This window comes from Coregonus lavaretus (assembly GCF_964263955.1).
Source record: "Coregonus lavaretus genome assembly, chromosome: 2".
NCBI classification, from domain to species: Eukaryota; Metazoa; Chordata; class Actinopteri; order Salmoniformes; family Salmonidae; genus Coregonus; species Coregonus lavaretus.
Window position 1 is genome coordinate 76,865,169 of NC_139989.1, and position 26,522 is coordinate 76,891,690.

At 42.7% G+C, this 26,522-nt stretch overlaps 2 long non-coding RNA genes across 2 annotated transcripts in view; both read right to left on the minus strand.

The window, feature by feature from the left end:
- The window catches only part of LOC311142583, a 62,781-nt gene that overhangs the window by 3,243 nt on the left and 33,016 nt on the right, over positions 1 to 26,522 (minus strand). The window lies entirely within an intron of this gene.
- On the minus strand, positions 19,236 to 20,677 carry LOC311142716. The gene is made up of 3 exons (XR_014614369.1): positions 20,508 to 20,677; positions 19,840 to 19,886; positions 19,236 to 19,516 (listed from the first exon to the last, which is right to left on the minus strand). It is a non-coding gene; the product is annotated as an uncharacterized lncRNA (long non-coding RNA).

Genomic DNA, 26,522 nt, shown 5'->3' on the forward strand with positions numbered 1-26,522 from the left:
ATCAAATACAATCAGCGACTTTTTGTTCCTTTCTGTTTCTCGAAGGTGGAAACTCAGCGCGAATTAGCATGTGTCAATTGAATATCCAATGACGTAGGCCTAGGTCTCCAAATACTCGTTGTCCAATCAAATCACACAATCTACATGTCACGTTGTATAAGGATTTGAAGACAGGCGCAGGAATAGGGAATAGGGGTTTTATTTTCTCCCCCCAACACAAAGTACGTCATGAACAATGACGGGGACGAAGCTCAAAACAAACACGTATATATATATATAACACAGGGCTGTAACCCAAACACGTATATATATATATATATATATAGCACAGGGCTGTAACCCAAACACGTATATATTTATATATATATATAACACAGGGCTGTAACCCAAACACGTATATATATATATATATATATATAACACAGGGCTGTAACCCAAACACGTATATATATATATATATATATAGCACAGGGCTGTAACCCAAACACGTATATATTTATATATATATATATATATATATAGCACAGGGCTGTAACCCAAACACGTATATATTTATATATATATATAGCACAGGGCTGTAACCCAAACACGTATATATATATATATATATATAACACAGGGCTGTAACCCAAACACGTATATATATATATATATATATATAGCACAGGGCTGTAACCCAAACACGTATATATTTATATATATATATATATATATATATAGCACAGGGCTGTAACCCAAACACGTATATATTTATATATATATATAGCACAGGGCTGTAACCCAAACACGTATATATTTATATATATATATATATATATATATATATAGCACAGGGCTGTAACCCAAACACGTATATATATATATATATATATATAACACAGGGCTGTAACCCAAACACAAGAGCGAGGTGTAAACCTCTATATAATACACGGGACGAGACCTGTAATAACAAGAGCACAATACACAGTACTCAGGAGACCAACGGACATGGGACAATAATGGACAAGGACAATGGGGAACAGAGGGGACATATATACACATACTAACCAGGGGGAATGGGAACCAGGTGTGGTAATGAGACAAGACAGTCCGGGGTTGGTGGTAATGATCCATGTCAGTGGCGTCTAGAAAGCCGGTGACGTAGACCTCCGGAGCTGGTGAACGGAATGAGCAGCAGTACCGGGGGGATCCGTTACAGTACCCTCCCCCCCCTCAGCTACCTCCCTAACTGTTAACATTAGCTAAATTCCATCCAGCTGTGCGGTGAATGTTTTTTTTTTTTGTAGTACGTAACTTTGAAAGTAAACCTAAACGGTCAAATTGACCCTGCCCTTCTAACCGGTAAAATATGTATGACGTAGGTATGATGCGTGCAAGGGAGTTGCATGAATGAAGCATACACAACAAATGGGTTGGGCATGACGGAGGGGGCAGATTGTGGGACAGAATATGGATACAGAACTGAGGAGGCACAATATTCCAACTAAGGGGGCATTGTTCTCTTCTGCCCCCTGGTGGCGCCGGGCCTGCACTTAATAGGCACTATAGACATTTGTTTTATTTGACCTCTTGAGATGGAAAACATGTCGAACATGTAGGGGAGACCGGAGATGGTTGTAATACTTTTCACCTTTTTGTCAGTTTCTCAGAGATCCTTTATGGTGGTGTGTCCAAAACTTGATACAAACAACCTACATCTGTCCTTTACAAATTGGTGATGTTATTATGTATGTAAATCAAACTGCAAATGAATGGTGTTGTCTTAACTACAAGGAGTGAAGTGTTCCAGTTTACCCCATGGTCTGGCTTAATTGGAACAGTGCTTGGGCTGAATTGGAACAGAATGAAAAAGGGCATAGATCATGACATGCAACTAAATATTGTACAACTTTATTGAGACCATGAGAGCAACATTGCCATGTTCAACATTTCATTTGGCAGAAATAATAAAAATATAAAAAATAAATATTGTATTATTTTCCCCTCCACTAAATGGTATTTCTCAACCAAACAACATCTAGGCAAAACTAAACACCTGAACGTTTGTGGTGTGTGTGTCTGTGTGTGTGTGTCTGTGTGTATGTGTGTGTGTCTGTATGTGCGTGTCTGTGTGTGTGTATCTGTATGTGTGTGTCTGTGTGTATGTGTGTGTGTCTGTATGTGTGTGTCTGGGTGTATGTGTGTGTGTGTCTGTGACTGAATGTTGGACATGTTCATTTAATCAGAGTCACAGTGGTGACAGTGGTATGGCTGTCCTGGGGTTCAGGCTTGGTGACAGTGGTATGGCTGTCCTGGGGTTCAGGCTTGGTGACAGTGGTATGGCTGTCCTGGGGTTCAGGCTTGGTGAGCCCATCATTCCCAACACTGCACCCAGACCTCCTTGGACATGGAATTGTTAAAGTGCTCCATGCACACAATGCCATTTCCCCCTTTTGCCCCCTCGTGGCGCAGGGCCTGCATGGGGAACACAGTGAGGGAGAAACTCTCTTCAGCTGGTGGTGCTAATGAGAGAGGGGGTGGTGGACTATACAGGTTGGTCCTCAGGGTGAGCGGTACTGTGGTCAATGTCTCCACCTAGTGGTCAATTACACAAATGGAACCACTAAAACAATTTGGGAGACAGGGCAATAATATTTCAACTGCAGTAGATATCATTGATGTAAAACCATTGCTATATAACACATGTTCAATATGTTATGTATTGGAAAATAAACAACAAGTTGGGGGGGTGGGGGACTGGACTACCAAGGGTGGTCCTCTGTAGCTCAGCTGGTAGAGCACGGCGCTTGTAACGCCAAGGTAGTGGGTTCGAACCCCGGGACCACCCATACACAAAAATGTATGCACGCATGACTGTAAGTCGCTTTGGATAAAAGCGTCTGCTAAATGGCATATTATTATTATTTATTATTAATATTATTATTATTATTAAGGGAATGGATTCTTCACAAAAAATATGATTGCCCTGTCTCCCAAATTGTTTTAGTGGTTCCAGGTTAAGACCTCTGGGGACTAAAGTCTCTAAAACATACTATAGTCCTTTTCCAGGTTAAGACCTCTGGGGACTAAAGTCTCTAAAACATACTATAGTCCTTTTCCAGGTTAAGACCTCTGGGGACTAAAGTCTCTAAAACATACTATATTCCTTTTCCAGGTTAAGACCTCTGGGGACTAAAGTCTCTAAAACATACTATAGTCCTTTTCCAGGTTAAGTCCTCTGGGGACTAAAGTCTCTAAAACATACTATAGTCCTTTTCCAGGTTAAGACCTCTGGGGACTAAAGTCTCTAAAACATACTATAGTCCTTTTCCAGGTTAAGACCTCTGGGGACTAAAGTCTCTAAAACATACTATAGTCCTTTTCCAGGTTAAGACCTCTGGGGTATAAAGTCTCTAAAACATACTATAGTCCTTTTCCAGGTTAAGACCTCTGGGGACTAAAGTCTCTAAAACATACTATAGTCCTTTTCCAGGTTAAGACCTCTGGGGACTAAAGTATCTAAAACATACTATAGTCCTTTTCCAGGTTAAGACCTCTGGGGACTAAAGTCTCTAAAACATACTATAGTCCTTTTCCAGGTTAAGACCTCTGGGGACTAAAGTATCTAAAACATACTATAGTCCTTTTCCAGGTTAAGACCTCTGGGGACTAAAGTCTCTAAAACATACTATAGTCCTTTTCCAGGTTAAGACCTCTGGGGACTAAAGTCTCTAAAACATACTATAGTCCTTTTCCAGGTTAAGACCTCTGGGGACTAAAGTCTCTAAACATATTATAGTCCTTTTCCAGGTTAAGACCTCTGGGGACTAAAGTCTCTAAAACATACTATAGTCCTTTTCCAGGTTAAGACCTCTGGGGACTAAAGTCTCTAAAACATACTATAGTCCTTTTCCAGGTTAAGACCTCTTGGGACTAAAGTCTCTAAAACATACTATAGTCCTTTTCCAGGTTAAGACTCTGGGGACTAAAGTCTCTAAAACATACTATAGTCCTTTTCCAGGTTAAGACCTCTGGGGACTAAAGTCTCTAAAACATACTATAGTCCTTTTCCAGGTTAAGACCTCTGGGGACTAAAGTCTCTAAAACATACTATAGTCCTTTTCCAGGTTAAGACCTCTTGGGACTAAAGTCTCTAAAACATACTATAGTCCTTTTCCAGGTTAAGACCTCTGGGGACTAAAGTCTCTAAAACATACTATAGTCCTTTCCAGGTTAAGACCTCTGGGGACTAAAGTCTCTAAAACATACTATAGTCCTTTTCCAGGTTAAGACCTCTGGGGACTAAAGTCTCTAAAACATACTATAGTCCTTTTCCAGGTTAAGACCTCTGGGGACTAAAGTCTCTAAAACATACTATAGTCCTTTTCCTGGTTAAGACCTCTGGGGACTAAAGTCTCTAAAACATACTATAGTCCTTTTCCAGGTTAAGACCTCTGGGGACTAAAGTCTCTAAACATATTATAGTCCTTTTCCAGGTTAAGACCTCTGGGGACTAAAGTCTCTAAAACATACTATAGTCCTTTTCCAGGTTAAGACCTCTGGGGACTAAAGTCTCTAAACATATTATAGTCCTTTTCCAGGTTAAGACCTCTGGGGACTAAAGTCTCTAAAACATACTATAGTCCTTTCCAGGTTAAGACCTCTGGGGACTAAAGTCTCTAAAACATACTATAGTCCTTTTCCAGGTTAAGACCTCTGGGTACTAAAGTATCTAAAACATACTATAGTCCTTTTCCAGGTTAAGACCTCTGGGGACTAAAGTCTCTAAAACATACTATAGTCCTTTTCCAGGTTAAGACCTCTGGGGACTAAAGTCTCTAAAACATACTATAGTCCTTTTCCAGGTTAAGACCTCTTGGGACTAAAGTCTCTAAAACATACTATAGTCCTTTTCCAGGTTAAGACCTCTGGGGACTAAAGTCTCTAAAACATACTATAGTCCTTTTCCAGTTTAAAACCTCTTGGGACTAAAGTCTCTAAAACATACTATAGTCCTTTTCCAGGTTAAGACCTCTGGGGACTAAAGTCTCTAAAACATACTATAGTCCTTTTCCAGTTTAAGACCTCTTGGGACTAAAGTCTCGAAAACATACTATAGTCCTTTTCCAGGTTAAGACTCTGGGGACTAAAGTCTCTAAAACATACTATAGTCCTTTTCCAGGTTAAGACCTCTGGGGACTAAAGTCTCTAAAACATACTATAGTCCTTTTCCAGGTTAAGACCTCTGGGGACTAAAGTCTCTAAAACATACTATAGTCCTTTTCCAGGTTAAGACCTCTTGGGACTAAAGTCTCTAAAACATACTATAGTCCTTTTCCAGGTTAAGACCTCTGGGGACTAAAGTCTCTAAAACATACTATAGTCCTTTTCCAGGTTAAGACCTCTGGGGACTAAAGTCTCTAAAACATACTATAGTCCTTTTCCAGGTTAAGACCTCTGGGGACTAAAGTCTCTAAAACATACTATAGTCCTTTTCCAGGTTAAGACCTCTGGGGACTAAAGTCTAAAGTCTCTAAAACATACTATAGTCATTTTCCAGGTTAAGACCTCTGGGGACTAAAGTCTCTAAAACATACTATAGTCCTTTTCCAGGTTAAGACCTCTGGAGACTAAAGTCTCTAAAACATACTATAGTCCTTTTCCAGGTTAAAACCTCTGGGGACTAAAGTCTCTAAAACATACTATAGTCCTTTTCCAGGTTAAGACCTCTGGAGACGTTGTCCCATGTCTCTAACATATTTAGACAGTGCAGCAACACAAGGCCATGTCCCATGTCTCGAACATATTTAGACAGTGCAGCAACACAAGGCCATGTTCCATGTCTCTAACATATTTAGACAGTGCAGCAACACAAGGCCATGTCCCATGTCTCTAACATATTTAGACAGTGCAGCAACACAAGGCCATGTCCCATGTCTCTAACATATTTAGACAGTGCAGCAACACAAGGCCATGTCCCATGTCTCTAACATATTTAGACATGCAGCAACACAAGGCCATGTCCCATGTCTCTAACATATTTAGACAGTGCAGCAACACAAGGCCATGTCCCATGTCTCTAACATATTTAGACAGTGCAGCAACACAAGACCATGTCCCATGTCTCTAACATATTTAGACAGTGCAGCAACACAATTCCATGTCCCATGTCTCAAACATATTTTTAATTAATTAAAATTAGTCTATTTGTTGTCTTTCAATCTGTTATTTTGTAAACATGATAAAGGATCATTGTTGCATCCTAAGATGCTGTGTTCTTTTACTGAAGACTCCGAAGCGTACTTATAATGAACTGAACAGATTTATTTCATGTTCTCCTTAACACATTCCAGTGGACCACTCTCTACAGCGTCTTCAGCCCAACCAATACATCATTAAACTTTTTACTGCCCTTGCATCTCATAATCCAATCACTTCAATGCAAGAATGGAAAACACAATGTCATTTGTTAATTCAAATAAACTCCTGCATACAAATCCCATTGGCTATTTGCAACCATTTTAAATCTAAACTCATTAACACATAATACATTTCTCAATACACCACACTCCTCCCCAGGAAATTCTCACTTCCTCTGAAAACATCCTTGACGAACATCATGAGTTTTCCAAAACAGTTTTTCACTTCTCAACTCATATACAACCTGTTTACAGATCCAATCGGTCCGGAGGCCTTCTGACCCTTTTTGGCCTCTCATGACGCTCTGGACCCTCAGGCTCACGGCCTGGAACCATCTGTGTGTCTGTATTGGTGCCCGTCCCAGTGGTAGTGTCCAAGTCCCAATCAGAGATGTTCCACTCTGACACATTCAGCTCTTCTCTTTCATTGGGTTGCATCATCATTTGATCCACATGCTTCTTACACAGTTTTTCCCTCAGTCTGCACTAAGTAGGCTACAGGACCAAGTAGCCTTTTCACAACCCCGGGTCTCCATTTCTCTCTCTCTCTTCTCCCCGGTAATCTGGGACAAGCACTGTTTGTTCCGACTGTAAAAAACGAAGACTCTTGCCCAACCCCTTGTCCTGTATCTTAGACTGCATGTCAGCTGAAAAGCTGGGTTTAACCAGTGATAACCTTGTATGTCTGAGTCTAACCTGGGCCATCTCCTTACCATGTCTTCTATGTCTGAGTCTAACCTGGGCCATCTCCTTACCATGTCTTCTATGTCTGAGTCTAACCTGGGCCATCTCCTTACCATGTCTTCTATGTCTGAGTCTAACCTGGGCCATGTCCTTACCATGTCTTCTATGTCTGAGTCTAACCTGGGCCATCTCCTTACCATGTCTTCTATGTCTGAGTCTAACCTGGGCCATCTCCTTACCATGTCTTCTATGTCTGAATCTAACCTGGGCCATCTCCTTACCATGTCTTCTATGTCTGAGTCTAACCTGGGCCATCTCCTTACCATGTCTTCTATGTCTGAGTCTAACCTGGGCCATCTCCTTACCATGTCTTCTATGTCTGAGTCTAACCTGGGCCATCTCCTTACCATGTCTTCTATGTCTGAGTCTAACCTGGGCCATCTCTTTACCATGTCTTCTATGTCTGAGTCTAACCTGGGCCATCTCCTTACCATGTCTTCTATGTCTGAGTCTAACCTGGGCCATCTCCTTACCATGTCTTCTATGTCTGAGTCTAACCTGGGCCATCTCCTTACCATGTCTTCTATGTCTGAGTCTAACCTGGGCCATCTCCTTACCATGTCTTCTATGTCTGAGTCTAACCTGGGCCATCTCCTTACCATGTCTTCTATGTCTGAGTCTAACCTGGGCCATCTCCTTACCACGTCTTCTATGTCTGAGTCTAACCTGTGCCCCCCCCGCCTCATGGGAAGCCTCGATAACCCATCTGCATTAGCATGCTGCTGAGAGGACTTGTATTGTATGTCATACTGATATGCTGCTGAGAGGTCTTGTATTGTATGTCATTCTGATATGCAGCTGAGAGGACTTGTATTGTATGTCATACTGATATGCAGCAGAGAGGACTTGTATTGTATGTCATTCTAATATGCAGCTGAGAGGACTTGTATTGTATGTCATACTGATATGCTGCTGAGAGGTCTTGTATTGTATGTCATTCTGATATGCAGCTGAGAGGACTTGTATTGTATGTCATACTGATATGCTGCTGAGAGGACTTGTATTGTATGTCATTCTGATATGCAGCTGAGAGAACTTGTATTGTATGTCATACTGATATGCAGCTGAGATGACTTGTATTGTATGTCATACTGATATGCAGCTGAGAGGACTTGTATTGTATGTCATACTGATATGCAGCTGAGAGGACTTGTATTGTATGTCATACTGATATGCAGCTGAGAGGACTTGTATTGTATGTCATACTGATATGCAGCTGAGAGGACTTGTATTGTATGTCATACTGATATGCAGCTGAGAGGCCTTGTATTGTATGTCATACTGATATGCAGCTGAGATGACTTGTATTGTATGTCATACTGATATGCAGCTGAGAGGTATTGTATTGTATGTCATTCTGATATGCAGCTGAGAGGACTTGTATTGTATGTCATTCTGATATGCTGCTGAGAGGACTTGTATTGTATGTCATTCTGATATGCAGCTGAGAGGACTTGTATTGTATGTCATTCTGATATGCAGCTGAGAGGATTTGTATTGTATGTCATACTGATATGCTGCTGAGAGGTCTTGTATTGTATGTCATTCTGATATGCAGCTGAGAGGACTTGTATTGTATGTCATACTGATATGCTGCTGAGAGGACTTGTATTGTATGTCATTCTGATATGCAGCTGAGAGGGCTTGTATTGTATGTCATTCTAATATGCAGCTGAGATGACTTGTATTGTATGTCATACTGATATGCTGCTGAGAGGTCTTGTATTGTATGTCATTCTGATATGCAGCTGAGAGGACTTGTATTGTATGTCATACTGATATGCTGCTGAGAGGACTTGTATTGTATGTCATTCTGATATGCAGCTGAGAGGACTTGTATTGTATGTCATACTGATATGCAGCTGAGATGACTTGTATTGTATGTCATACTGATATGCAGCTGAGAGGACTTGTATTGTATGTCATACTGATATGCAGCTGAGAGGCCTTGTATTGTATGTCAGACTGATATGCAGCTGAGAGGACTTGTATTGTATGTCATTCTGATATGCTGCTGAGAGGACTTGTATTGTATGTCATTCTGATATGCAGCTGAGAGGCCTTGTATTGTATGTCATACTGATATGCTGCTGAGAGGACTTGTATTGTATGTCATTCTGATATGAGGCTGAGAGGACTTGTATTGTATGTCATTCTGATATGCTGCTGAGAGGACTTGTATTGTATGTCATTCTGATATGCTGCTGAGAGGACTTGTATTGTATGTCATTCTGATATGCTGCTGAGAGGACTTGTATTGTATGTCATTCTGATATGCTGCTGAGAGGACTTGTATTGTATGTCATACTGATATGCAGCTAGTATTAACACCCTCCTCTGGAGTCTGGCTGCTGCTGGAGCTGGGTCGTCTGTTGTTGGTCCTAGTATTTTAACAAGAGGCTGATGGTCTGTCAATGTAAACTTACCACCATATAGGTAGTCATGGAACTTCATAACCCCAAATATGATCCCTAGGGCCTCCTCCTCTATTGGGGCATACATCACCTCTGTCTTCTCTATTGGGGAATACTTCACCTCTGTCTTCTCTATTGGGGCATACTTCACCTCTGTCTTCTCTATTGGGGCATACTTCACCTTTGTCTTCTGTATTGGGGCATACTTCACCTCTGTCTTCTCTATTTGGGCATACTTCACCTCTGTCTTCTCTATTGGGGCATACTTCACCTCTGTCTTCTCTATTTGGGCATACTTCACCTCTGTCTTCTCTATTTGGGCATACTTCACCTCTGTCTTCTCTATTTGAGTGTGGGTGAAGCATATGCAATAGGCCTCTCACTACCGTGGGGCATTGTATGTGAGATGACAGCACCCACTCCATATGGTGAGGCATCACAAGCCAATATTACTGGCATGTGAGGGTCGTAGTGCACTAACACTGAGGAGGAAGACAGCTGCGTCTTCGTCGTTTCAAATGCCTGCTGACATTGTTCTGACCCCACCCAAGGTCTATCTTTCTGGAAGAGCTCTGTCACAGGTTTGATGAGAGTAGAGAGATTCTCCATAAACTTCCCGTTTTACTCTTAACCCAGGCTCTTGCAGTCTCTGTAACACTGCTGCTTCTACGTTCTGGAAGTGGTCCTCTGCCGATTTCCCTGTGATGAGAATGTGATCCAGAAAGCCCCCAACCCCAGGTCAACCCTGTAAGACCTGGTCCATAATACGTTGGAATATAGCTGTAGCGCTTGATACTCCATAAGGCAGTCTATTCATCTGGTAGAAACCCTTGTTTATAGTCAGGAAATGCTTTGACTCTTGGTCTACCTCCACTTGCTGGTAGTTCCTGTGTAAGGTCTAACTTTGTGAACTGTTTACCCCCGGCTAGAGTAGCAAACAAGTCCTGGGTCTTTGGTAAGGGGTACTGGTCCACATCCACCCATGCATTTACAGTCACCTTGTAATCATGACATATTCTGACACCCCCGTTTTGTCTTTGGAAGGCAAACTATAGGTGCTGCCCATTCACTATATTCTAATGGTGTGATCCCTCCTTGTTTTTCTATCTCTGTAAGCTGTTTGTCTACTGCCTCTCTGAGTGCATAAGGTCTAGCCTTATAAAACATTGGAACAGCTTTCTCTGACACTTGACTGTTGGCTTTAACTCCCTTTACCCCACCCATTTCACCACTAAACACCTTTAACTCCCTTTACCCCACCCATTTCACCACTAAACACCTTTAACTCCCTTTACCCCACCCATTTCACCACTAAACACCTTTAACTCCCTTTACCCCACCCATTTCACCACTAAACACCTTTAACTCCCTTTACCCCACCCATTTCACCACTAAACACCTTTAACTCCCTTTACCACACCCATTTCACCACTAAACACCTTTAACTCCCTTTACCACACCCATTTCACCACTAAACACCTTTAACTCCCTTTACCACACCCATTTCACCACTAAACACCTTTAACTCCCTTTACCCCACCCATTTCACCACTAAACACCTTTAACTCCCTTTACCACACCCATTTCACCACTAAACACCTTTAACTCCCTTTACCCCACCCATTTCACCACTAAACACCTTTAACTCCCTTTACCACACCCATTTCACCACTAAACACCTTTAACTCCCTTTACCCCACCCATTTCACCACTAAACACCTTTAACTCCCTTTACCACACCCATTTCACCACTAAACACCTTTAACTCCCTTTACCCCACCCATTTCACCACTAAACACCTTTAACTCCCTTTACCACACCCATTTCACCACTAAACACCTTTAACTCCCTTTACCACACCCATTTCACCACTAAACACCTTTAACTCCCTTTACCCCACCCATTTCACCACTAAACACCTTTAACTCCCTTTACCACACCCATTTCACCACTAAACACCTCAGCATATTTATCGCCCAGCTGTGCAACTGGGTCTGACACATGGTTCACTCTTGACCAATCTGATTTTAGGTGCTGAATCCAGTTTCTCCACATTATCGTAGGACCCTTCCCTATTGACACTAATAGGGGTAGTGGTAACACCTGAGCACCACATTTCACTTTAACCTCCAGCTTTCCCAATAACTGAATAGGCTGAGCTGAGTAAGTTCTCAAAACAACATCACATGGTTGCAGTTTATGCTTCTTAAATATGCTGTTGTACAGCTTCGCTGAGATAAAACATGATGTGATACTCTCACAACTTCTCTTTTACCAGTACCGAGAAGTTTCCGAGAGGAGACTGTTGGGAAGAGCTATAGGAGAACAGGTTAACTGTAATGGCTGGAATGGAATAAATAAATAATGCGTTAAATACCATTCCATTATTCCATTCCAGTCTTTACAATGAGCCCGTCCTCCTATAGCTCCTCCACCAGCCTCCTCTGGTGTGTACGTGCCACTATGCTGGTGTCCATGTTGCTGTGGAGGTAAATTATATACAGTATATATAAAAAAACTAATGCAGCCATTTTTATATCAATATCAAATAATTTCAGCGTAACAATTAAGTACCTTACTGTGATTGGTTTGAATTAAAATGGTTTAAAAAAATAGCTTCTCATAGCAAAGAACAATTTGTCAAGCAAGTATTTTGCTAGGACTGTCTGGGAGTGGTCTGAGTGGGAAGGGGAAAACTGAAAACGAGTTGTTATTGGCTATTGGCTATTAACTCCATCCCACCAAAACACGCTGATTATTCAGGAGGTCTTTTCAAACAGCTTTTACACTAAACGGGCATTATCATAATTTTCACAATTTCACAGTATTATTCCAACCTCATAGCTTGGAAATATGTATAAAAAAAACAGGAAAATCACATTTTTGACAGCACTGGTCCTTTAAGGAAACAATTCTGAACAAAACACATTTTAAATGAAAAGTAGAGACTTGTCATAAACCATTAGGCTCCATCTCTGTTAAGAGTTGGCTTGTTTGGACCCTTCATAGTCTTGAGTTTTCACTCTCCACCCCTCTCTCTCCTCCTCCTCCCCCTGTCTCCATCCCTCTCTCTCCTCCTCCTCCCCCTGTCTCCACCCCTCTCTCTCCTCCTCCTCCCCCTGTCTCCATCCCTCTCTCTCCTCCTCCTCCCCCTGTCTCCACCCCTCTCTCTCCTCCTCCCCCTGTCTCCACCCCTCTCTCCTCCTCCTCCTCCCCCTGTCTCCACCCCTCTCTCTCCTCCTCCCCCTGTCTCCACCCCTCTCTCCTCCTCCTCCTCCCCCTGTCTCCACCCCTCTCTCTCCTCCTCCTCCCCCTGTCTCCACCCCTCTCTCTCCTCCTCCTCCCCCTGTCTCCATCCCTCTCTCCTCTCCTCCTCCCCCTGTCTCCATCCATCTCTCTCTCCTCCTCCTCCCCCTGTCTCCACCCATCTCTCTCCTCCTCCTCCCCCTGTCTCCATCCCTCTCTCTCCTCCTCCTTCCCCTCTCTCCACCCCTCTCTCTCCTCCTCCTCCCCCTGTCTCCACCTCTCTCTCCTCCTCCTCCCCCTGTCTCCACCCCTCTCTCTCCTCCTCCTCCCCCTGTCTCCACTCCTCTCTCTCCTCCTCCTCCCCCTGTCTCCATCCCTCTCTCTCCTCCTCCTTCCCCTCTCTCCACCCCTCTCTCTCCTCCTCCTCCCCCTGTCTCCATCCCTCTCTCTCCTCCTCCTCCCCCTGTCTCCATCCCTCTCTCTCCTCCTCCTCCCCCTGTCTCCACCCCTCTCTCTCCTTCTCCTCCCCCTGTCTCCATCCCTCTCTCTCCTCCTCCTCCCCCTGTCTCCATCCCTCTCTCTCCTCCTCCTCCCCCTGTCTCCACCCCTCTCTCTCATCCTCCTGTCTCCATCCCTCTCTCTCCTCCTCCTCCCCCTGTCTCCACCCCTCTCTCTCCTCCTCCTCCCCCTGTCTCCACCCCTCTCTCTCCTCCTCCTCCCCCAGTCTCCATCCCTCTCTCTCCTCCTCCTCCCCCTGTCTCCATCCCTCTCTCTCCTCCTCCTCCCCTGTCTCCATCCCTCTCTCTCCTCCTCCTCCCCCTGTCTCCACCCCTCTCTCTCCTCCTCCTCCCCCTGTCTCCACCCCTCTCTCTCCTCCTCCTCCCCCTGTCTCCATCCCTCTCTCTCCTCCTCCTCCCCCTGTCTCCACCCCTCTCTCTCCTCCTCCCCCTGTCTCCACCCCTCTCTCTCCTCCTTCTCCCCCTGTCTCCACCCCTCTCTCTCCTCCTCCTCCCCCTGTCACCACCCCTCTCTCTCCTCCTCCTCCCCCTGTCTCCACCCCTCTCTCTCCTCCTCCTCCCCCTGTCTCCACCCCTCTCTCTCCTCCTCCTCCCCCTGTCTCCATCCCTCTCTCTCCTCCTCCTCCCCCTGTCTCCACCCCTCTCTCTCCTCCTCCTCCCCCTGTCTCCACCCCTCTCTCTCCTCCTCCTCCCCCAGTCTCCATCCCTCTCTCTCCTCCTCCTCCCCCTGTCTCCATCCCTCTCTCTCCTCCTCCTCCCCTGTCTCCACCCCTCTCTCTCCTCCTCCTCCCCCTGTCTCCACCCCTCTCTCTCCTCCTCCTCCCCCTGTGAACATCTTTTTCATTTGTTGGAATGTCTCTGGACAATCCATGTTCTTACACCAGCATGTAGATATTTGATGTCCCACCTTGCCACATGTGACTTGATTTCCCTGTCTCTGATTTTCAGTTGAAACTCTGTACACTTTTCCTTTTTTTGTGATCAACTTTTTATTTATTTTAAAGGAACACAGACAAGAACAAATAGCAACAGGAATGGTTATACAGCTAGAGACACAATACTGTTATAATATATATCAGAACAAATAGCAGCAGGAATGGTTATACAGCTAGATACACAATACTGTTAAAATATATATCAGAACAAATAGCAGCAGGAATGGTTATACAGCTAGATACACAATACTGTTAAAATATATATCAGAACAAATAGCAGCAGGAATGGTTATACAGCTAGAGACACAATACTGTTAAAATATATATCAGAACAAATAGCAGCAGGAATGGTTATACAGCTAGAGACACAATACTGTTAAAATATATATCAGTATATTATGGAAACTAGTTATTGCAGATAAATACAATTATAATAAACCACATATACAAAATGTGTTGTTTGGCTAGCCCCATGGATCCTAGCAGTGGATAGTTCTAAATAAATGATATCTATGAAAGTGCTGATCCAATGAGGTGTGGTGGTTGCCATCTTAGTTCCAACATCTTTTTAGCTGCTGTCCAACCTGACAACATTATACGTCTTGGCTGTAATGACAGTGGTGAATTATCATTCAGTAATAACAGTTTGGGGGAACAAGGTATGAGGATACCTCTTTCCAAAACATGTCCCCTGGTCACTCCCAGTACATATGATTAAAGGAGCCCAAGGCACCTTGATTACATAGATCACACAGAGGAGCGGTTGGGATTTCTATTAAATGATGTTTTCTAGGTGGAAGCTATACCATGATGATTAGGATTGTTAGATGAACCCACTAAGTTCCTGATGAACTCAACTGATGAACCTCTTTAGCAGCTAGTTCCATGGACACACTGATTCCAATGTCCTTTGCCAAGGTCAGATGACTTTCAGTCAACAGTCTCTTTTGTGTGGCTTCACTCCGTAGCCCACATACTAGTCTGTCTCTAATGATGTCATTTAGAACAGCATTAAACTCAGTGTTCTGGTAGTTTATTTAATGCAGCAGCAAACATTGTTACTGATTCTCCCTCTTCCTGATGTCTCCTGTGGAACCTGAACCTTTCAGCATTAACTAGTGGTTCTGGTGAAAAATGTCCTTTAAGTATCTCCACAATATCCCCATACGTCTTATTATCTGTTCTGTCTGGCTGTAGCAGGCTGCCTAGTAAATTAAATGTCTTTGGCCCCATTAAACTAAAACATGGAGGCACAATGTTGTCCTCATCCATGTCATTTACAAGAACAAAATATTCAAACTGTTCTGTATATGAGCTCCACTGCTCAATACTTTTATCAAACTGTCCAATGTTTCCAAAAATTCCAATAATTTTTTGTATCTCAATAAGCTCCTGATTGTCACTCACTTCAGTATTGTCCTCAACCACGGCAATATTTTCCTCAGTCACGTGATTTTCATTCACTTCACTCACTGACGTTTCCTCCTAAATTCGCTCATTTAGCAGATTTAATTAAAAGGTTTGTCTTCACAGTTGAATAAATGTCCTTTCCTTTAATCACTGTATATTCCTCCTTTTTAATCACGTTGTTTTCCCGCTCCGATGTCCGTCTCGAGTCCTTTTCTGCCGTCCATGACGATGTTAACTCCAGTGGTGGAAAAAGTACCCAATTGTCATACTTGAGTAAAAGTAAAGATACCTTAATAGAAAATGACTCAACTAAAAGTGAAAGTCACCCAGTAAAATACTACTTGAGTAAAAGTCCAAAATTATTTGGTTTTAAATATACTTAAGTATCAAAAGTAAATGTAATTGCTCAAATATACTAAAGTATCAAAAGTAAAAGTACAAGTATAAATCATTTCAAATTCCTTACATAAAGCAAACCAGACGATTTTCTTGTTTTTAAAATGTACGTTCAGCCAGAGGCACACTCCAACACTCAGACAATTTACAAACAAAGCATTTGTGTTTAGTGAGTCTGCCAGATCAGAGGCAGTAGGGATGTTCTCTTGATAAGTGTGTGAATTGGACCATTTTCTGTCCTGCTAAGCATTCAAAATGTAACGAGTTCTTTTGAGTGTCAGGGAAAATGTATGGAGTAAAAAGTACATTATTTTCTTTAGGAATGTAGTGAAGTAAAAGTAAAAGTAGTCAAAAATATAAATAGTAAAGTCAAGTACAGATACCCCCAAAAAACTACTTAAGTAGTACTTTAAAGTATTTTTACTTAAGTACTTTACACCACTGGTTAACGCTCTATCTTAGCTAGCTGGACTATGCACTTGCCTCTGCTAGCAATACACTGTGCTAACATTAGCCTAGACTGGACCACAGAAAATAACAGTTTTAAACAGTTGTAAAAACCCACTTCTTCCAGACAGAATAGTTCCTGTAGATTCAGACTTACTCATCGCCAATCTTTTGTTATGTTTCGTGGGTTTCATAACCACGTCTGTATAACAATTCAATAATGATGAGACGGGAGACAGGAATCAGTTCAACCATTTATCTGGAACGTGATCATCTCAACACATACAAACCCCCATGATGCTCTGCAGCACAACCCCAATATACAACAAATACATAAATAAGTAAATGGACACGAAACAAAACTCATAGAGGAATTTAAATGTTCAGTTGTAGAAAGTAGGGCCATGGGATAGGGTCAGAAAGGTCAGTATGTTTGATAACTGGTTCCAGAGGTGACATAACAAGCATAAGGTCCATTATAACACAGTGAAGTAGAGGTGGGAGCTAAAAGCAGACATGGACAGTGAGACGGTGTGAGGAGGTCAGGGGTGAAACACTAGATCAGGACACGTAGAAATGGCAGGGCTGGAAATAGACACAGAGACACATTCTGATCATGGCTCAGACCTGACCTGAAACACCCAAACAGAAGATGCCATAGCAAAGTCCTGTCCAGTAGGCTATATGGGATTTCCTTTCATCAAAATCCAACACAAGGAAATGTGTCCAGTGTGTGTGTGTATGTCCAGTGTGTGTGTGTGCATGTCAAGTGTGTTTGTGTCCAGCGTGTGTGTGTATGTGTCCAGTGTGTGTGTGTGTGTGTGTCCAGTGTGTGTGTGTGTCCAGTGTGTGTGTTTGTGTGTATGTGTGTCCAGTGTGTGTGTGTGTGTGTGTCCAGTGTGTGTGTGTGTGTCTAGTGTATGTATGTGTGTTCAGTGTGTGTGTGTGGTCAGTGTGTGTGTCCATTGTGTGTGTGAGTGTGTGTGTGTGTCCAGTTTGTGTGTGTCCAGTGTGAGTGTCCCCAGTATATGTGTGTGTGTGTGTGTGTGTGTGTGTGTGTGTGTGTGTGTGTCCAGCGTGTGTGTGTGTCCAGTGTGTGTGTCTTCAGTGTGTTTGTGTGTGTGGATGTGTGTCCAGTGTGTTTGTGTGTGTGTGTGTGTCCAGTGTGTGTGTGTTTCCAGTGTGTGTGTGTCCAGTGTGTGTGTGTGTGTGTCCAGTGTGTGTGTGTGTCCAGTGTGTGTGTGTGTGTGTCTAGTGTGTGTGTGTGTGTGTGTGTGTGTGTGTCCAGTGTGTGTCCAATATGTGTCTGTGTGTCCAGTGTGTGTGTGTGTTCAGTGTGTGTATGTGTTCAGTGTGTGTGTGTATGTGTCTATTGTGTGTGTGTGTGTGTCCAGTGTGTGTGTGTGTCCAGTGTGTGTATGTCTTCAGTGTGTGTATGTGTTCAGTGTGTGTGTGTATGTGTCTATTGTGTGTGTATGTGTCCAGTGTGTGTGTGTGTCCAGTGTGTGTGTATATGTTCAGTGTGTGTGTGTGTCCAGTGTGTGTGTGTGTTCAGTGTGTGTATGTGTTCAGTGTGTGTGTGTCTAGTGTATGCATGTGTGTTCAGTGTGTGTGTGTGTCCAGTGTGTGTGTGTGTTCAGTGTGTGTGTGTTCAGTGTGTGTATGTGTTCAGTGTGTGTGTGTGTGTCCAGTGTGTGTGTGTGTGTTCAGTGTGTGTGTGTGTGTCCAGTGTGTGTGTCCATTGTGTGTGTGTCCAGTGTGTGTGTTTGTCCAGTGTGTGTGTGTGTCCAGTGTGTGTGTTTGTCCATTGTGTGTGTGTCCAGTGTGTGTGTGTCCAGTGTGTGTGTATGTGTTCAGTGTGTGTGTGTGTCCAGTGTGTGTGTGTATGTCCAGTGTGTGTGTGTGTTCAGTGTGTGTGTGTGTGTCCAGTGTGTGTGCCCATTGTGTGTGTGTCCAGTGTGTGTGTTTGTCCAGTGTGTGTGTGTGTCCAGTGTGTGTGTGTGTCCATTGTGTGTGTGTGTCCAGTGTGTGTGTGTGTCCAGTGTGTGTGTGTGTCCAGTGTGTGTTCAGTGTGTATGTGTGTTCAGTGTGTATGTGTGTTCAGTGTGTGTGTGTGTCCCCAGTGTGTGTGTGTATTTCATTGTGTGTGTGTGTTCAGTGTGTGTGTGTCCAGTGTGTGTGTACAGTGTGTGTGTGTGTGTCCTGCATGTGTGTGTGTCCATTGTGTGTGATTGTCCAGTATGTGTGTGTGTGTGCTTGTCCAGTGTATGTGTGTGTGTGTGTGTGTGTGTGCGTGTGTGTGTCCAGTGTGTGTGTGTTTGTGTGTCCAGTGTGTGTGTCTGTGTCAAGTGTGTGTGTCTAGTATGTGTGTGTGTGTGTGTGTGTCCAGTGTGTGTGTGTCCAGTGGCCAGTTTGTGTGTGTGTCCAGTGTGTGTGTGTGTGTCCAGTGTGTGTGTGTGTGTGTGTCAGTGTTACCATGGTTATTATTTACAGGGACACTGAGGAGTCACCATGAACCCAAAACCCTGGATAGAGGGGCTCAGTGAATGTGGAGTGGTATGTGTTCAGGTGGGTCAGTGTGTCAGAGGAGACTCTGTAGAAGGACAGAGTGCCGGCTGGCCAGTCCAGATACACTCCTACTCTGTGGGATCTGGAGGAGGGGACGTCTATGGTAGTGGACTTCTTATTGTGCCAGGCAGAGTAACTGTTGTCAGAGCAGAACAGACACCAGGACTTGTCATTCCATCCAATCCCAAAGTCATCACCCCCTCCTCTCCTGCTGATTCCTTTATATGCCACTCCTATACCAGCCCCTCCACTCCACTCTACCTCCCAGTAACAGCGCCCAGTCAGACCCTCTCTACACAGCACCTGTTCCCAGCCCTCAAATCTCTCTGGGTGATCAGGATACAGCTGCTTCTCTCTCCTCCATGTCACCTTTCTGTTCTCCTCAGACAGAGAGAGGAATCTGTTTACTGTGTTTAGGTCCAGTGTGAGATCACAGACATCTGATGGATGAAACCAGACACAATATTAGAAATCATCATCATCCTGAACACACACACACACACACACACACACACACACCGGATACACACTCACACTCACATGCTGAACACACAGACACACACACACCGGATACACACTCACACTCACATCCTGAACACACACACATCCTGAACACACACACACACCCTGAACACACACACACACACCTTCATGCACGCATATTTAATATGACCAAGTAAGTAATGATGGTGGTCTTTGACTTTGACTTCACTTGAATTAAGACTTATTCTTAGTCATATTCTTCACAGCAGTCAACACTCACATTTTCTAAGTCCAGGTTTCATTGTGTTCTCCCCACCATGTTCCACACTGTAGCGGTAAGCAGAAGAACAGACAGTCATTGAGGGATACACCTGAACTCACACACACACACACACACACACACACACACACACACACACACACACACACACTGGACACACACACACACATTCAGCATATAACTTTGTACAAGCGGTGGTAAGAATGTTTGTCCGTGTGTGTGTCCAGTGTGTGTCCAGTGTATGTCCAGTGTGTGTGTGTCCAGTGTGTGTGTGTCCAGTGTGTGTGTGTCCAGTGTGTGTGTGTGTGTGTGTGTTTCCAGTGTGTGTGGGTCGAGTGTGTGTGTGTGTGTGGGTCCAGTGTGTGTGTGTGTCCAGTGTTTGTGTCTGTGTGTGTCCAGTGTGTGTGTGTGTGTGTGTGGGTCCAGTGTGTGTGTTTGTCCAGTGTGTGTGTTTGTCCAGAATGTGTACTGTACACACAAACACACACATATTGGACACATACACACACACACACTGGACACACACAGACACACACACTGGACACACACACACACACACACACAGTCTTTATATAAGTTAGTCCAAGTGGTGTTCAGAATGTTTGTCTTAACTAGCCTGATAACTCCAACATGTCTGATATGAACATTGACATAAACCCTCTACATACTTGAGTTTCTCCAGTCTGCAGTGTGGATCCTCCAGTCCAGCAGAGAGCAGTCTGACTCCTGAGTCTCCTGGGTGATTGTAGCTCAGGTCCAGCTCTCTCAGGTGTGAGGGGTTTGACTTCAGAGCTGAGACCAGAGAAGCACAGCCTTCCTCTGTGACTAGACAGCCTGACAGCCTGCAAAGAGTCAAATCCTATTAAAACCACACTGCCTATTCTTTGGTGGTGAAGATAGTGCCAGTATATTTTGTCAACATTTTCAGATACATCAGTTTCCTGAAACCTGCCATATCTACTTATAAATGTATCCTTATTAAAAATTAAAAATGATCAAAGTATTGCTTGTAGAGAGAAAAATGTATATGACAAATATTTGAGTAGACTGACCAGAGCAGTTTAAAAAGCATTATCAGTCAAAAGACAGACAGTGAGGTATCATATTTAGATTGTATTGAGTATACAGTCCACACCATATCTATTTTGACAGTGAAGCTAACATTTGAAATTTGGCTCTATACTCCAGCATTTTGGATTTGAGATCAAATGTTTCATATGAGGTGACAGTATATAATGTCACCTTTTATTTGAGGGTATTTTCATACATATCTGTTTCACCGTTTAGAAATGAAAGCACTTTATGTATCCAGTCCCCCTATTTGAAGAATTCATAAGTATTCTGACCAATTAACTTATAGTGTATTAAAGTAGTCAAAAGTTTAGTATTTGGTCTGTCGTAGAATTACAACATTATGTTAATCACACCTTTACAGTAGCTTGCAAAATTATTCTCAATTGGATTGAGGTCTGGGCTTTGACTAGGCCATTCCAAGACATTTAAATGTTTCCCCTTAAACCACTCGAGTGTATGCTTAGGGTCATTGTCCTGCTGGAAGGTGAACCCTCAAGAATTTCCCTGTATTTAGCACCATCCATCATTCCTTCAATTCTGACCAGTTTCCCAGTCCCTGCCGATGAAAAACATCCCCACAGCATGATGCTGCCACCACCATGCTTCACTGTGGGGATGGTGTTCTCGGGGTGATGAGAGGTGTTGGGTTTGCGCCAGACATAGCGTTTTCCTTGATAGCCAAAAGCTCAATTTTAGTCTCATCTGACCAGAGTACCTTCTTCCATATGTTTGGGGAGTCTCCCACATGGCTTTTTTCTTTTTTTTTTCTTAAAGCAATGGCTTTTTTCTGGCCACACTTCCGTAAAGCACAGCTGTGTGGAGTGTACGGTTTAAAGTGTTCCTATGGACAGATACTCCAATCTCCGCTGTGGAGCTTTGCAGCTCCTTCAGGGTTATCTTTGGGCTCTTTGTTGCCTCTCTGATTAATGCCCTCCTTGCCTGGTCCATGAGTTTTGGATTGATGGTTGTATAATGCAAGGTATCATTGTATGGATGGTTGTGAGGAGAACCCTCCCTCCAGGTGATTAATTAACACCCAACTTCATAAATTAAGGCAAAGACTTAGTGTCCTATGTTGCATTAGTATGTCTGTATAAACAAGCAGTAAATGAACTGGAGACAGATATTTGGCTCCATGTAAATCTTGATGTCTGTTACATGAGAGCACAATGTACCTTTGTATAATTTCACGTATCTGTTCTTCGTCACAAGGACTCAGGAAGACTATAAAGAGTTGTAAACGAATCCTGTTCATTTTGGGGCTTTAACTCGACACCTTAACTGTAACCTTAGCTTTAACTCGGTGACTGTTAACACTCCATTACTGCAGTAATTAATAAAGCTAAATTGCTTTGAGGAAATCTAAAAGTCTCTCCTTTGATTCGAATAATTACCACGACAGTTCCCATATTCCTTGCCGACAATGACTAAATCAAGCTTGTGACTGCCATGATTAAGAAATATCATGAATGAATCATAAATAATAATGAATGAGAGAGTTACAGAGGCTACAACAAAACATACTAACCTCTCACTATTAACATCAAATAAAAAGGTGACATTCTGTAATGTCGCCTAATATGATTTTTTTTAATCTCAAATCCAAAATGCTGGAGCATAGCAAAACATTTAAAACTGTAAGCTTCACTGTCCAAACACATATGGTGTGGACTATGTGTGCCTGGTAAACACATGTGGATCTGGTGAACAGTTATCACTTGTTGACCAACTACAGGAATACTGACCTCAGAGTCTCCAGTTTACAGTGGGGATTCCCCAGTCCAGCAGAGAGCAGCTCCACTCCTGAATCCTCCAGGTCATTGTTACTCAGGTCCAGCTCTCTCAGGTGTGAGGGGTTTGACTTCGGAGCTGAGACCAGAGAAGCACAGCCTTTCTCTGTGACTCCACAGCCTGACAAAGAGATCATCATGATTTCACAAACACACTGTTAATTTAACACAAGTAGTGTAGAAGGACAATGGCTGATGTCTCTTTGTCCTGTCTCGGAGCTCTACTGACAATTATTTCGACCTCATGGCTTGGTTTTTGCTCTGACATGCACTGTCAACCGTGGGACCTACAGTGGCTTGCGAAAGTATTCACCCCCCTTGGCATTTTTCCTATTTTGTTGCCTTACAACCTGGAATTAAAATGAAATTTATTTATTTTTGGGGGGGGGGGGGGGGGGGTTGTATCATTTGATTTACACAAAATGCCTACCACTTTGAAGATGCAAAATATTTTTGGGGTGAAACAAACAAGAAATAAGACAAAAAAACAGAAAACTTGAGCGTGCGTAACTACTTTGTAGAGCCACCTTTTGCGGCAATTACAGCTGCAAGTCTCTTGGGGTATTACATTTTTTAATTTTACATTTCATTTAGCAGTCGCTATCCAGAGCGACTTACAGTTAGTGAGTTTCTGATCTTTTTTTATAACCCAACCCTGATCTGTACTTCTCCACAACTTTGTCCCTGACCTGTTTGGAGAGCTCCTTGATCTTCATGGTGCCGCTTGCTTGGTGGTGCCCCTTGCTTAGTGGTGTTACAGACTCTGGGGCCTTTCAGAACAGGTGTACATATACTGAGATCATGTGACACTTAGATTGCACACAGGTGGACTTTATTTCATTTCACTTCACCAATTTGAACTATTTTGTGTATGTCCATTACATGAATTCCAAATAAAAATCCATTTAAATTACAGATTGTAATGCAACAAAATAGGAAAAACGCCAAGGGGGATGAATACTTTTGCAAGGCACATCTAATTTCCAGTGTCTAGTGTCTGTGTTTATGTTGAAGGTGAATCAACAGTTACTACATCCATTTTTGGATCCACATCCATTTTTGGATCCACATCCATTTTTGGACTTATTAATTAATGATATCTACCCATTGATTCAAAAAATAATATAACTTATAAATGCCTCATGAGCTTAGTTCAACTGCCATGACCGACTTTGGGAAGCTCTGCTCAGCAGAACCCAAAATACACGTTTTTTTACTCCAAACACTGTAAAGCCTCAAAACATGGTTAAAACTATAGTTTTTGTACCATGGATGGTCAGTCTTAGCATCCATCCTCTGTCTATACATTTATGTGGATACATTTCTCCAGCCCAAGCCCAGCTTTTTTACCAAAACAGTGGCAGGGAAGACACTTTGTGGGTGGGTGGGTGGATGGATGGATGGATGGATAACTGTGAAGTAATGAGTGACCATTTTAGAAAATCATGGGACATATATTTTTGCTGCTTGTAGCCTATAACTGATGCTTCGTGGTCTTATGCAGCCATCTATTGGAAATTTAGCAATTAAAAGTTATTAATTCACATAAAGACATTGGTGAGGCAGCTGATAAATAAAGTGTATTTTTCTTGTTAATTCCTTAGATCAGTCTCAAACCTGCCCCACCTATCCCACGCCAATTGCTGGACTTTCACATAGAGGTGACTAGGTCACCCAGTTCAAACCACATTTGAAAAATAAAACAAATGTGTCTTATTTATCAAGTGTTCTGCCTTGCAATAACAAATATCATAAAATAACTAATAACAACAAAAAAACAGCAAAACGCTTGACAGGTTTTGATTAACAAAATAATCAAAATGTTATTTAGTACTATAATTGTATTTACTAAGATAATATTATTACTAAAATAGTTTCTAAAAGTGTTCTAGGCTACCCTACCCTAGAATTAGGGTTAGGGTTATGGCTAAAATAGAATTAGGGTTAAGGGTTAAGGCTAAAATAGGTTATATTTAGGGTTAGAGTTTCTGTATAGCACTTTATGACATCTGCTGATGTAAAAAGGGCTTTATAAATACATTTGATTGATTGATTGATTGATTGATTGATTGATTGATTGATTGATTGATTGTTAGGTTTAGGGTTTGTAAGGCAAAAAAAACAGTATGGGTTTATAGCACTCTTGCTCCTCCTTGTGGCCGTCTGTGGGTACTACATAACTCATTCATGACACTTGCTTGGTTCATAATCTGAGGTAGCAACTGCATCAGATCTACAAATCCATTAGCTAGACCACCCAATTAGACAACAATCACCACATTATATCCATTTGGTTTGCAACTCAGTGAACCTGCGCAGCATTCACTCAATTCCATGCCTACAAACTAAGATTTCGATGCATATCAAATTACCCAGCAGCCATTTAGAAACAACAAGTCGTCAAAAAAATGGTTATTTCTTACTTAAAAAATGTCTTCTAGCTGTTTAAATCGGCCACATCTTGAAAAAGAGAACAGGGACGTGTTTTTTTTAGATTGTACACTTTTTTCTTAAAACATATATGGTTAACCATGACCAGAAACTGTTTAACGTTTCATGGCTACACGCCAGCCATCGTGTTGCAGATAGTGGCTAACCACAACATGTATTCAGGTGAACAGTGAGGTCGCTCACCAAGTTACCTGAGGTAAACCTAAAGGGTTAACGCTCATTAAGTAGCTGTAACCTTGTTAATAATAAGTTACCTGAGGTAAACCTACAGGGTTAATGCTCACCAAGTAGCTGTAACCTTGTTAATAATAAGTTACCTGAGGTAAACCTACAGGGTTAATGCTCACCAAGTAGCCGTAACCTTGTTAATAATAAGTTACCTGAGGTAAACCTACAGGGTTAACGCAGGCAGGTCTCATTGATAACAATAGTGAAGCTGGCATTGTGACGCAGAACAATGGACTGGGAATAGAACGTTCTGAAGGCGAGTCGGTGTCACGGAGCTCAATAGAACTAATAGGAGCTGGTAGGGTGAAAAATGCCCAAACATAAGGCCTGCTGTTTCGCGATTACATTATAACTAGAGACAGAAGGTAATATTATTAAACTGGGCTCCATGGCGGATGCAATTAACTTGTTTTTATCAGAAAAAAAGCCATGTTAAAAATGACGTGTGTCCTGCATACTTGAGGCGCCCCGAAAATAATATTCAAAAGTTTGGTCCTTGGACACAGAGGGGTTAAACACTAAAGTTACCATCCATCTAGTGAAGAGGAGAACCGGACAGAGGGATGGTAGGTAGCCAGCATCCGTCAATGAGAGAGGGAGAATCCCTCCACGGTATTTAACAGGTGGAAGAAACAACCAGGGAGCTCCATCGGTCCACAAGAAATGCAGGCAGCCGGTGATGATGTAGTGGTAGCTAGGATAACTAGGATGCTGCTGGTAGAGTAGCTAGCTTAGCTAGCTGTACCGACTAGCTTGGCTAGCTAGCAGGTAGTTCATCTGTCCCTCGAGGATGATGATGAATCCGGTGAACCACACAATTAAACAAGAATAGCGAGTGAAAAGGATCTGGCTACACTCATACTGTCACTGACCATTACGCAAAAAAGCAAATTGAACAATAAACTTCGGTGTCTCAACACTGTAGCGAACTCCATCGTTGTTCCCCAAGATCACCTCAGCCCACTCTGCACGCAACTGGACAATATGCTTGGCGCCAAACCGTACGTGGACGCGGACAGTTCTGTACGGGGACGCGGACAGTTCCAGAACGCGGACATGAGCAGAGCCACACAATAAACTAAAAGCAGTCTTTAAAGTCGGGTACATTAGTAATATTCTTTTTTTAATTATGTAAAACAA